The sequence below is a fragment of the Haliotis rubra genome, unplaced genomic scaffold, assembly GCF_003918875.1.
Source record: "Haliotis rubra isolate DU_JTF1 unplaced genomic scaffold, ASM391887v1 Scf9, whole genome shotgun sequence".
Taxonomy (NCBI): Eukaryota; Metazoa; Mollusca; class Gastropoda; order Lepetellida; family Haliotidae; genus Haliotis; species Haliotis rubra.
In genome coordinates this window covers 219,091-232,217 of record NW_025767634.1, presented here as the reverse complement: position 1 = coordinate 232,217, position 13,127 = coordinate 219,091, and positions in this window count along the sequence as shown.

Here is a 13,127-nt window from a genome sequence, read left to right as displayed (position 1 = left end):
TTGGTATTTTCATGATGCGTTTCTTTTTTGGGAGAGTATATATATTATCTGATAAATATATACTATCACTTATAATTTCGTCTTGCATGTTAAATATACTGCATGATGAAGTGAATTGCAATGTATGGTCAGGTACTCCAGAGAGTGATTATTTCTTAGGATATACAGAATCTAGATGCTTTTCCGATTGTCCACAGACTTCGAGTTAATCTTTTATCAATGCATTTCCTGGTGCAAGGGCAATTAATATATAATAAAAATTAAATGGGTAATAAAGAATGTCTTTATTGCAAATAGGGTCATAAAGAAATACTAGTAATGTCTATTTGTTGTTTTATATCCTACAGTCAAACAATATTCTATAATAGTCTCGGCCTGACAAACCATTTATTGATGTTGAGTCTGATCCAGAATCAGTGCTGGGAAATATTTAAGCCCCAGTCTAACGGGTTTATTTGTAAGGACAACTTACTCACTAGCTGAATAGAGAAACCGAGTAGGAAATACTGTTTTGTACTATGTATTAGATGGCATATCGTGCATTCACGAGGTGTAACAGAAAGAGCTTCATATGTTTGTTGAAGTGGCGTTCTAGAAGTTGGTGGTGTAGAGATGGCAAACCTTTATGGATCAACTTCTTTATTTTCACAATAGCGACGTTTCATGCTTGAAACGGTACAAGAATCTTTACCGAAACGTCCATAAAGTTTTGTCATCTCTAGATTCATAGGTGAAATTCAAACGATTTGGTATAATTCTCCTTGAGTTGTTTTAAGTTTGGCGATTCCTTATTGATATTTTTCTCTTTTCATTCAACGTCACATCAAGTTCGTCAAGTCTTTTCTGTCCCAACGCTAATACATATCATACGTGATTTAAACCTCTTATCTTGACGCCACTCACTCATTCTGTAAAACATCAATGTGTTTCAAGTGTCCAACAGGGGACATACACCCTTCTATCCTGACATCAACTTCAGTCACACACTGTACGATTTAATGATAGCAAGAAAAGAATTCCACTGGAGTGGTGAGAGAATGAGTGAGTGTGGTTTGGCGCCGCCTTTAGCAATATTACAGTAATATTACGGATGGGGACACCCTGTGGGGTATCAAACCCGAGACGAACGATATGTATCTCCCTATATATAGCATTAATATGTGAATTAAAATTTAAACATATCATTTATATCATTGCAAGTTCACTTATGTGTGAAAATAGTGTATGTCCCTCTTCCCTGTCACATTACCAGGCGGTTGGCTTAACGTTCTACAAGATTTGTACACATAAGTTTTGGGCTAAGAACACTTTCACAATTCTAATACAAGAATTGTTCACATGCGTATTTGGACATGTTTTGAGGGACACAAATCAAGTGAAAACTACATGTTTGCTTTGTAGTAAAAGGTTGCCTGGATTTCCTAGTTGTGTCATATCTACCATTAACATCGATACACTGACATGCATGATACACTGGCAAGCATTCCCTTTGTTTCCAGAAGGACATGAGCAACCAAAGCGGTTCTCTTCTGGTTTTGGGTTTTATGTGGCGCTGAAGCCGTATTTTGAGCTATAAATTTCATATACCGAAACCCTTGACGTCAACGTTAAATTGTATTATACAAGCTATAGTAATTTTCACTGTCAATGCGTATAACGTCTTGTTGAGAATGTTGTCTTAGAACTGAATGTCTATAAAACTATACGCTGCCAGCTAGAGACGGAAAGGCGGACAGTTTAAGTGCCTATTTGCAGCTGCCGACATCGTGCATTAAATGTTTGTTCATCTAATAGATGCTGCCGAACTTTTATGTTCTCCCGATGGACCAAAATTGATGTCCCGAGATTTAAACAATGCAACTGTTTGTTCTCTGCTCTGTATCACTGGTAAAGGAGTATAAAGTGAAAATGCCCTCTGAAATGACTTGGAACAGTGAACTAATGTCAATACACCGCGTGGCAAAACACAATCATGTCTGTGCTAGAAATACAAACATTGACATTTGAAGTAGCTAAGTCAGACAATAACCTACAGAGGCACATCAGACCTAGCTGTAGGGGACTGGCTGGATTTATATACCAAACGCCTAAGATTTTCTCAAACTGTTCTAAAGCAGAACAATGAAGAATCAGCATTTTCCAAATATTTAGAAATCTTAAATTCGTTATAGCTTGTTTAAATACATGTAACAAATAGTTTTGTTAACAATCCGTACATATTAACAGCAACTATTGCAACAGTCCATCATCGTTTGACACATCGAGACTACCCTGAAGCTATATCTTAAACCTGGAACTGAAAGTTACGGCATATGATACATTTCTGTCTCTGTGAGCCGCGTTGCACAATCATTCAACTGTGCATTAAATGCTCTGTGGGGAACATATGTCAGGCCAGATATGCAGTTATTGCATGGGTGATTGATAATTGTACTATTCCATTTGAATATGAATGTACATTTTTTTTACTTCCTAGAGCTACCTTGACTGCACAACGGCACCGAAATGAAAATTTGCAGCCACAAGTCATATAGGATTACAATGCTGTATTCCAGCATCAGAATGCCTAACCACGCACAGCGAAACTCACAACGGCTTACTCCCAGAACATTCAGGCCCTCTCCATCACCAGTTTTGGAAGCGCACTACCACAGTTGGTACTGTCATAACAGCTGAGTGAACCGCCCCTGTTCTAATTTAAAGTAAGGCCAACACCACACATCCTCGATAATCTCCAGGGTATACGTTACAATAACTCTCCACTATACCATGGATGCATCCACGGCTTGGCCCGATGATTGTATTACCTCCCTTGGCTGGCTCCGCATTCTCACAGTAGCCAATCAGCCATGGATGCATCCAGGGTATGGTGGAGAGTGATCGTAACGTATACCCTGGAGATTATCGAGGATGACACCACAAAGCGTCCATAGCCGTACGTCATTCGTAATCCTTTGATAAACTATATAGCTTCGATAGCTCCTAAAACTACGAAAGCTTTGCGGATCGTTACCCAGATCCGCATCCTCATTGCTTCCAATATGTCATGATCAACATTTTGTAATTCTTAGTCTGAGAGCATGCGGCACTGACCGTAGGATGACCAACTCCACTTATCAATAACAGGTCACAGCTTTTGTAGCATGTCCAAGCTAAACCATTAAATGTCACTGTTGAATGCATTGGTGTTGTTGTTTTTGTGATGTGTCTGTGGCGAGGAAAGGGAGGTGCTTTAAATTGCAATGGGTGCCAATTTTATCATTGACCAATAAATTTCAAATAAACGCATTGCCTCCACCGTACACCAAACTAATCAGATTTACATCCATCTGTCTTTATGAATTGTATTCATGACAATTGTTAATCTGGTTATGATAGTCAGTGTGCAAAAAGGGCGCCATTATCATTTCCAAGTGTATTATTAGATTTAATCCATAAAATATTTATAAGTAAACAGGCGTCATTGTCATATTCAGATAGATTTAAAGTGTTTATCAGTGAAGTTACCGGAGTCTAGCATGCCTATAGGATCGTTCAAAGAGTGGGCATGATGACAACATGCCTCTAATTATAAGCGCTTTGTTTACATTAGTTGAGACTTTCTTCCAATACATCAATTCAGAAGTTCTACCGTGGACCTTTTCATGTAAAGCAATCAGTGGAGTAATAATCTAATCTACATCTCTCACCGTGGCCTCTGTAGACGGTAACATAATATTTACATTATACAATGTACACTGATCACCAAATCAATCCTATCTACAGAGAGACACAAGAGGCAAGTGTAACTGGATTTTCGATTCAGTTGTCAGACAGTTTCACAGTAAGTAAGACACCTACTTTACAAAGAGAAAAACATGGAAACTTGGTTGCCAAGGGATGTGACACACTTTGTTGATTATGTATTTTCGTCTCCTGTGTAATTTAAAATCAAGTAGAAAATAAAAATGACAGAACGTAACCATTACTTTACTCCTTTAATATACATTGTTTTATGATCTATTAAACTGGTCACTGCTTAAAAAACGGATGACAAATCACGACCTGATCTGCATGAGCCCATGTAGTCGATAACAGCAACAGGGTTGTAAGATTAGCTCCGAGGGTGCTCAAGCTCATTGTGTTACACTCCACCTTAGTGCCCTTTTCAGTGGCATTGGAATCTTCCTTTGCTTTAGCAATGAAACGAGGTGCTACCCCAATCGATCACTCGTTTCGCGAGCAACTGGCGTCATCACTGTAACAATACTTTTTGCTTCCAGTTTGGTTGAGAACCTTATAAATGCAATATATATGACTGAAATATTGCTGTTGCGACGTTAGGTGTTACTCACTATAAATACACGAACTGATAATTTTACCACGCTAAAGAAACTGTTTTATTAGATGTTATCTTAGCAATTATGGTCCTCGAATTAGGAATCGGTCTCTCAGGTTTGGTTCACAACACCACTCATGATAACTCTTAGCACTACAGCCATGTAATCTACCTGATCCTTCTTGTTGAAGTAACTATTTCTATTGCCATACAATGGACACAAACTGAGGGGTCTCTCTACGTCATTTGCGCCAGAATCAGTTTAGTTTTCTTTGGAGTAAAGTTTCTCTGCAGACATTTACACAAATGATTAATGGCGTTTTCCCGTTCTCATGATAAAACTATGAAAACTGTTCTTAAAGCAGATAAGCTGTCATCTTTCAGTGTCTGGAATATGGACCTATTCTGATGAACACTTCTCAGTGACACCAAAGAGAAAGAGTTGTTGACAAAGAGTGCTTTAACCACATAACTATAAATATCCTTTTCATCTTCCGCTTAATCCATCTAAATGCGTCTTACTGTACATGAAATACATCAATTATTTTAGTCACTGACTTTTGATGAATTCAACGGATAAAAATATACATCCAGATAAAAATATATTCCTCCATCTTTAAGCTCCTCACACCGAAACGGCGTCACGTTATATATGTGAACACTTTCAAGGAATTTACCCAAGAATTTCAACTTACACATTTTTGTGTATGATGATCTGTTAGTGTTTAAAAATGTGAAAAAGTCAATCCTCTTTCACTAATTTACCCACCTGAACTAGAAAATACAATATCACTGAAACTGTTTAAACTGGTTCATAGCTAGATTTAAAGACCGATCATGGTACAGAATGACTAGTAATAACGCTCTACGTGTATGTATGTCGAAAGGGATAACTTTCCAAACACTCCAAACAGTCGAACATGCCCTTTCTACGAAAATGGCGACGCCTTCCTTCTCCAAACTTGTTGATCAGGTTTACAATATTCAAGACATTGTTTTCTGAACTTTTTATGGTAGACATGTGGAAGATCGTTCCAAATTTGACGCACGAGTAACCAAAATGATGAGTGATGCAACTAACCCACATTCCCATCATGATAAGCTAACATATTCTAATACGGTTTCCTGGAACATTTCCAAGGAGTGTGTCTCTAGTGAACAGTTTCCAGGCTACATGCGTCTAACATGAGATACGCCTTTTCTTTAATGTCAGTTAGGTCTTTAATATGTATTGATAAATGATACATTTTAAACCATAAACTGAAGCTAGTCTCTGTGACATACCTCATATGATAAATAAGAACTGCCAGAGGTGTCAGGAAGACATTGAGGAGAAAGAGACAGGGAGAAGGGGGATGGCATCTGTCACAATTCTCTCTAGGACCTGTCGGATCTGTAACAAATTGCCATCTTGTTCCTCAGATACTGATGACTGAAAGTACCGATTCACTCTTTTTCATTACGATTGTCAAAGAAAACGCTTTGAGTGAGTGAGTTGAGTTGTACTCCGCACTCAGCAATATTCAAGCTATATGGCGGCGGTCTGTAAATAATCGAGTCTGGACCAGACAATCCAGTGATCAACAGCATGAGTATCGGTCTGCGCAATTGGGCACCGATGACATGTGTCAACCAAGTCAGCGAGCCTGACCACCCGATCCCGTTAGTTGCCTCTTAAGACAAGCATGGGTTACTGAAGATCATTCTAACCCGGACCTTCACGGGTTGATGTTCATAGAGTAATGTCTGTAGTAACTGACATTGAATTTTCGCCTGGATCTCAAAGGGTTTTCGTAACGAAATCGTAATGAAAAAGACTGTATAGGTACTTTCAGTGACCACTATCTGAGGAACTCGATAGTAATTTCGTTACAGATCCGTACAGGACCCAGAAAGAATTGTGATAGATGCCATCCCTCCTTCCCCCTGTCTGGTTCGACTCAATGTGTTCCTGACATCTCTGGCAGTTCTTATTTATCGTCTGAGGTATACCACTGAGACTAGCTTCAGTTTGGGATTTAAAATTTATCATTTATCAATACATAAAATTTATCATTTATCAATGCATAAAATTTATCATTTATCAATGCATAAAATTTATCATTTATCAAAGACCTAACAGACTGATGCTATCCCCATGAAGTCATTTCATCAACGGTGGTAATTTGTACTCCTACTATATAATTTGACATTTACATCATTTCATATTCTGTGGCAAATGTTTCAATTTGTAAAACGCGAGTGTGACTGACACATTTCCATTTCATTTTCTTGTCATGCTAGACGCACGCAGCCTGGAAACCATTCTCTGGAGACACACTCAGTAATGACAGAGGTACGCCATTAGTATGATATATGTAGATTGTCGCTATGATGTTTGGTATGGGTTGTTTCTCTGGTCGTTGTGCCAGTGAAAGGGGCTTCCTCGGACTGAACACTAAAATGAAGTTTCACATCAAACTGTCTTCAATCTTGTTAATGTGTCTAACTTTTTTTAGTTATTATGAGTACTTGCAAGGCGAGGTCATTAATTAATGGCAGGAGTCTTCTCTTTATGTATGGTGTCAGCACATTAGCACAGTGCTGTGGGAGATAGCAGAAACTTCAAGCCCGGGACACACACATTAAACAGTGTGCTCAGACAGAGCAGGGATGTGTTGACATGATAACGATTTGATTAATTGAATTATAAGCAGAAATCAATGTCCAGGAAATTTACAAGTAGGACACCGATTAATGGTTTGTTCAGACATAAACTGCTTCTCCCTTTTTTGTGCAAGCTCGAAATTACTGGAGACGAATAACGAATTATGCACACATGTATATGTGTATTATAAAGTTTGGTAGAAGTTATATTTGAATTTAAAGGATTAACATAAATTCGCTGTTCTTCTGCAGTAATTAAAGGAGACATTTTATGTTATTACAAGGTTAGGGGCGGTGGGATAGCCTAGCGGTGAACGCGTTCGCTCGTCACGCCGAAGACCCGGGTTCGAATCCCCACAATCGTTGTACAGTGTGTGAAGCCCATTTCTGGTGATCCCCGCCGTGAAATTGCTGGAACATTTCTAAAAGCGGCGTAAAACCACACTCACTCACTCACTATTAAAAGGTTCTCAGTCATTACAATAGAATAAAAACATATCAAAAGATGACTCTATCCTCATGCATCATATAAGTCCATTATGATAATAATTATCATTATATCATATGCCCCCAAAATAAGTATAAACATAATAAGTGGAATGGTCATTGGCTGACCAATAGAGGTGTCTCAGATTACTTACAGTAGTATCATATCAGAGAAAAACATGATTTTGTAATGGGATTGTCTCTTAACCAGCCTTCTTTTATTGAATATGTGATACATGGAGAAGAGGATTATTACATTGGATTCCATTTTATATCGAATACCATCGGCGGTCATATTTATAAAAACTGTCAGCAAATCAATGTTTCCATTCGGTTTCTGGTGTCGTCATTCAATTCTGGAAGGTTTTCACAAAGAAACAAATACAATTCATGCGTTTAATTCCACGAATGACACCAAAGGATTGGATGTCAGCTAAATGGGATTATTACCATTGCCAGTTCGACCCCGTCTATCGCCAAATGTAAAAACTTCATAGCAACCTCACTTTCGATATTCCTAAAACATCGCAAAATGGCATAGTTGTCACTTAATTATCAATCTTAAAATGACAAACATCAACTTTACATCCTTACCAAATGAATGCACATGAATGTACGCCCGAACATGTAAACTTCAGACTGAGATCAAAATTGGATCGCCGGTCTTCATAAATATATATGTTTGCATGGATGACAATCTGACTCCAATGTGTCCAAAGCTATGTTGTTTGCTTCTTTTCCAAACAAAGTCTGATGCTATCCGTCAAATGTACATTTATCCTGAAAAAAATATCGATGTTCACAGTGAGTGACTGAGCTTAGTTTTACGCCGCACTCAGCAATATTCCAGCTATATGGCGGCGATCTGTAAATAATCGAGTCTGGACCAGACAATCCAGTGATTAACAGCATGAGCATCGATCTGCGCAATTGGGAACCGATGACATGTGTCAACCAAGTCAGCGAGCCTAACCACCCGATCCCGTTAGTCGCCTCTTACGACAAACACGGGTTACTGAAGGCTCATCCTAACCCGGACCTTCACGGGTTGATGTTCTGTAGTAATGCCTGTAGTAACTGACATTGAATTTTTCGCCTGGATCTCAAAGGGTTTTCGTAACGAAATCGTAATGAAAAAGACTGTATAGGTACTTTCAGTGACCACTATCTGAGGAACTCGATAGTAATTTCGTTACAGATCCGACAGGACCCAGAAAGAATTGTGACAGATGCCATCCCTCCTTCCCCCTGTCTGGTTCGACTCAATGTGTTCCTGACATCTCTGGCAGTTCTTATTTATCGTCTGAGGTATACCACTGAGACTAGCTTCAGTTTTGGATTTAAAATTTATCATTTATCAATACATAAAATTTATCATTTATCAATGCATAAAATTTATCATTTATCAATGCATAAAATTTATCATTTATCAAAGACCTACCAGACTGATGCTATCCCCATGAAATCATTTCATCAACGGTGGTAATTTGTACTCCTACTATATAATTTGACATTTACATCATTTCAAGTCCTGTGGCAGGTTTCAATTTGTAAAACGCAAGTGTGACACATTTCCATTTCATTTTCTTGTCATGTTAGACGCACGCAGCCTGGAAACCATTCTCTGGAGACACACTCCCAGGGAATGTTCCAGGAAACAGTATTAGAATCTGTAGGCTTATCATGATGGGAATGTGGGTTAATTGTATCATTTCATTACTTTGGTCACTCATGCATCAAATTTGGAAATGTCTCCCACATGTCTACCATAAAAAATGCAAATCTTCGCCAATGTCTTGTATTTTGTACCCATCAACAGCGTTGGAGGAAAGGAAGGCTTCGCATGGCGCTCTTCACCATTTTCGTAGAAAGGGTTTGGTCGACTGTTTTTCACAATGTAGACAGCAATGTGTGGAGCTGATGGAGTGGGAAAGTTGACCCTTGGAAAGTTATCCCCTTTGTCATACATGTGAAGCGTTATTACTAGTCCTTCTGATTCTGTACTATGATCTATCTGATAATAAATCTGATGATAGAAAGAACATATATTTATTATGTTATGTGGTTAAAGCACTGTTTCTCAGCAACTCTTTCTCTTTGGTGTCATTGAGTAGTGTTCATCAGAATAGGTCAGAATAGGTTTTGATTCCTGACATTGAAGGATGACACTGGTACTGGTTTATCATGAGAACGGTAAAACGCCTCTCGTTATCCCGATGTGTGAATGTCTGCAGAGAAACGTTCCTTCAAAGAAAACTAAACTGATTCTTGCGCAAATGACGTAGATGGACCTCAGTTTGTGTCCTTTGTATTTCAGTAAAATTAATTACATCAACAAGAAGAATCAGGTAGCCCGGCTCGTTGACTTGGTTGATCACATGACTGTAGTGTTATCATGGGTGGTATTGTGAACCAAATCTGAGAGACCGATTCCTAATTTCAAGTACAAAGATAACATCTAATAAAAAAGTGTACCATATTCTGCAGCCCTGAAATGGCGGATTATTGATTTATGTATTTATAGTGAGTGAGTTTAAATTTAACGTCGCAACGGCAATATTTCAGCCATATCTCATGTATTTATACGCTAATGTTTTCAAACAAACTGGAAGCAAAAATTATTGTTACAGTGATGACTCCAGTTGCTCGAGAAAAGGGTGGTTGGTTGGGTAGCACCTCGTTTCATTACAGAAGCAAAGGAAGATTCCAATGCCACTAAAAAGGGCACTAAGGTGGAGTGTAACACAAAGAGCTTGATATCATAACGTCGATATATGCACGGAAACCCTCGGAGCCAATCCTTCCAACCCTGTTGCTGTTATCGACTACATGGGCTCATGCAGATCAGGTCGTGATTTGTCTTCCGTTTTTAAAGCAGTGACCAGTTTAATAGATCATAAAACAATGTATAGGAAATGAGGCTACGGTAAAGTAATGGCTACATTCTGTCATTTTCACTTTCTACTTGTTTTTGAAATACCCAAGAGACGAAAATACATAATCAACAAAGTGTGTCACATCCCTCGGCAACAGAATTTTCATGTTTTTCTCTTCTTTGTAAAGTAGGTGTCTTACTTGCTGTGGGGTTGTCTGAAAACTGAATCGAAAATTCTGTTAAACTGGCCTCTCGTGCCTCTCTGTAGATAGGATTAGTCTGGAGATCAGTGTATAATGTAAATATTATGTTACTGTCTACAGAGGACACGGTGAGAGATGTAGATTAGATGATACTCCACTGAATACTTAACATGGAAGAACTTCGGAATTGATTTATAGGATAAGTAAACAAGGCGCCTATAATAACACGCATGTTGGCATAATGTCCACTCTTCGAATGATCTTATAGGCATGCGAGACTCTTGTAAGTTCACTGATGGATTAAATGACAATGACGCCTGTTTACTGATAAATATTTTATGGATTAAATATAATAATGCACTTTGTTGGATATGACAATTGCTCCCTTTTTGCACGCTGACTACCATAACCCGGTTAGCTATTGACATGAATACAATTCATATACACAGACGGATGTAAATCTGATTAATCACTGTTTGTTGTCCGGTGGAGGCAATGCGTTTATATGAATTTAATCGTCAAAGATTAAATTGGCACCCATTCCAATCTAAAGCAGCTTTGTCATCATCCACACACACACGCACACGCACACGCACACGCACACGCACACGCACACATCAAAACCAAACAAACAACGCAAATGCATTCAACAGTGACGTGATGGTTTGTCCCGTCATTGATGTGGACGTTACAGTTCAAACGTTAAAGAGCATCTGCGATCAGTGTCGAATGCTCCCAGACTAGGAATCACGAAATGTTGATCATGATAGCTTCTCTTGGAAACAGTGGGGATACGAATCCCAGCAGGGGAGCGGTTGTCAACTGGGCTTGTATGCCAGTACCAACTGTGGTAGTGCGCTCCCCCAAGCGGTGATACAGAGGACCTGAATGTTGGTTTGGGAGTCTGCCGTGGTAAGTTTTACTGTGTTGGGAGTGATTATGGTGCTGGAATAACCGTGCATTCTTGATACTGCATGGATACGGCCAACCCAAATTCCCCTATCTCCAGGCGATTGATTGTGTGTTCAACACTGTATTCAGTCGTGGCATGTGTGTTGAGCCGTCGCCAAGACGCAACGAAAACGTAAACGAAACCCTGCACTGTAGCAACGCGATATATTTAGATCACCAAATTACATTTAATTTATCTAAGTGTTTCTGGCATATATCAATGATTTTCTTTATATTGCGTTTCCTTTTCCGTGTAGTGTGTTTGTTACCAAGACGGAATACACAGACATCGGAGGACGCTGTATAAAAACGTCTAACAGAGATTTTCAAGACACAATTTGTATCACCACTACCACCAATAAATAGCTTCCTAACCTTTACAAAAACAACTTCCAGACTTTTTACAATCTGATAGAATTCAAGCAAGGTTCTGCTCTTATTACAAGTGTGAACGTCTAGGGCGCCACAATTTGCTGTTCAGACTTGACTTTCGTGCTGGCCAGAAGACTATAGTTGGTCGAATCCCTGCTCGCCCTGACTATGTTTCTAATAGTATGTTTTTCAACACTTTACCAGTGCTCGTGGGATTCACCAAATGGTGAACATGTGTGAATTACATCACATGGGACCCTCCTGCCACATTATGCCAATATGTGAGATACAGCTGGAAAGGCTCAAACCGGAACACCGGTGACTGATAGCTTTAGGACCTAACTCTCTCCAGCTTAATGCTATCCCTTAGACAAATGGACGTCACGTTTCCAGGAATATACAGTGACAGCGCGGTAAACCGGACGAACCTGTGTCCATGGTCCACTGGATAGAGCGTCCCCCTGGAGACAGGAAGATCAATGGTTCGATCCCCGTCTGTGTGACACCAAAAAGACGTTAAAAGATGGTACTTGTTGTTTCCCCGACTGATGCTAACTGGAATGAAACCGCCATCATCCGCCCCGGAGCCACACACACTCATACATGCGCACGCACACGCACGAACATACGCACACAAACACGTGTCAGATATAGTAGTTTTGAATACGACGTTTAAACGCATTACGCCTCAGGTTGCCACATCAACCGACGGCATTTATTGCTTGCTGTTCATACTCGAGTGTCTTTCCAGATTCGATTATTCATTTCGCGTTGATGATTTCTTGTAACAGTGAAGACTGGGGCTATTACTCACGCGCCTTGATTAATGATAATGAATAAGTTATATATATCTGTGTTAACCTCGTTTCAGACAACAGGATGAAACAGGTAACATTTCTTCCACTGGGATTTCACTCTCTTCAGTTTATCACAGATCTATTACGGTCACCGAACGCAGTAGGTTTCTCATCACACTCTGTATATTAACTTCCAGGCCAAAGTTAGATCAGTGTGTTGCAAGGCAACATGGTATATCAAATGTCTACACCATCACTTGCACCCGACTCCATATGTCCAAAAATGGAATGTCAGTGCATAAAAATACAATATCATGGGCTGAAGTAAACATTGTGCCACAATACGTCGTGTTTTAGTCATAATACTCAAGTCTTATAAATAAATAATAATACAAATTGTAGAATTGTACGATGAGGAGGTCGCGATAGAACAATTTTTTTGTAAATGTGTTTGTTATAAGCCTCCGATGTGAAGGCCG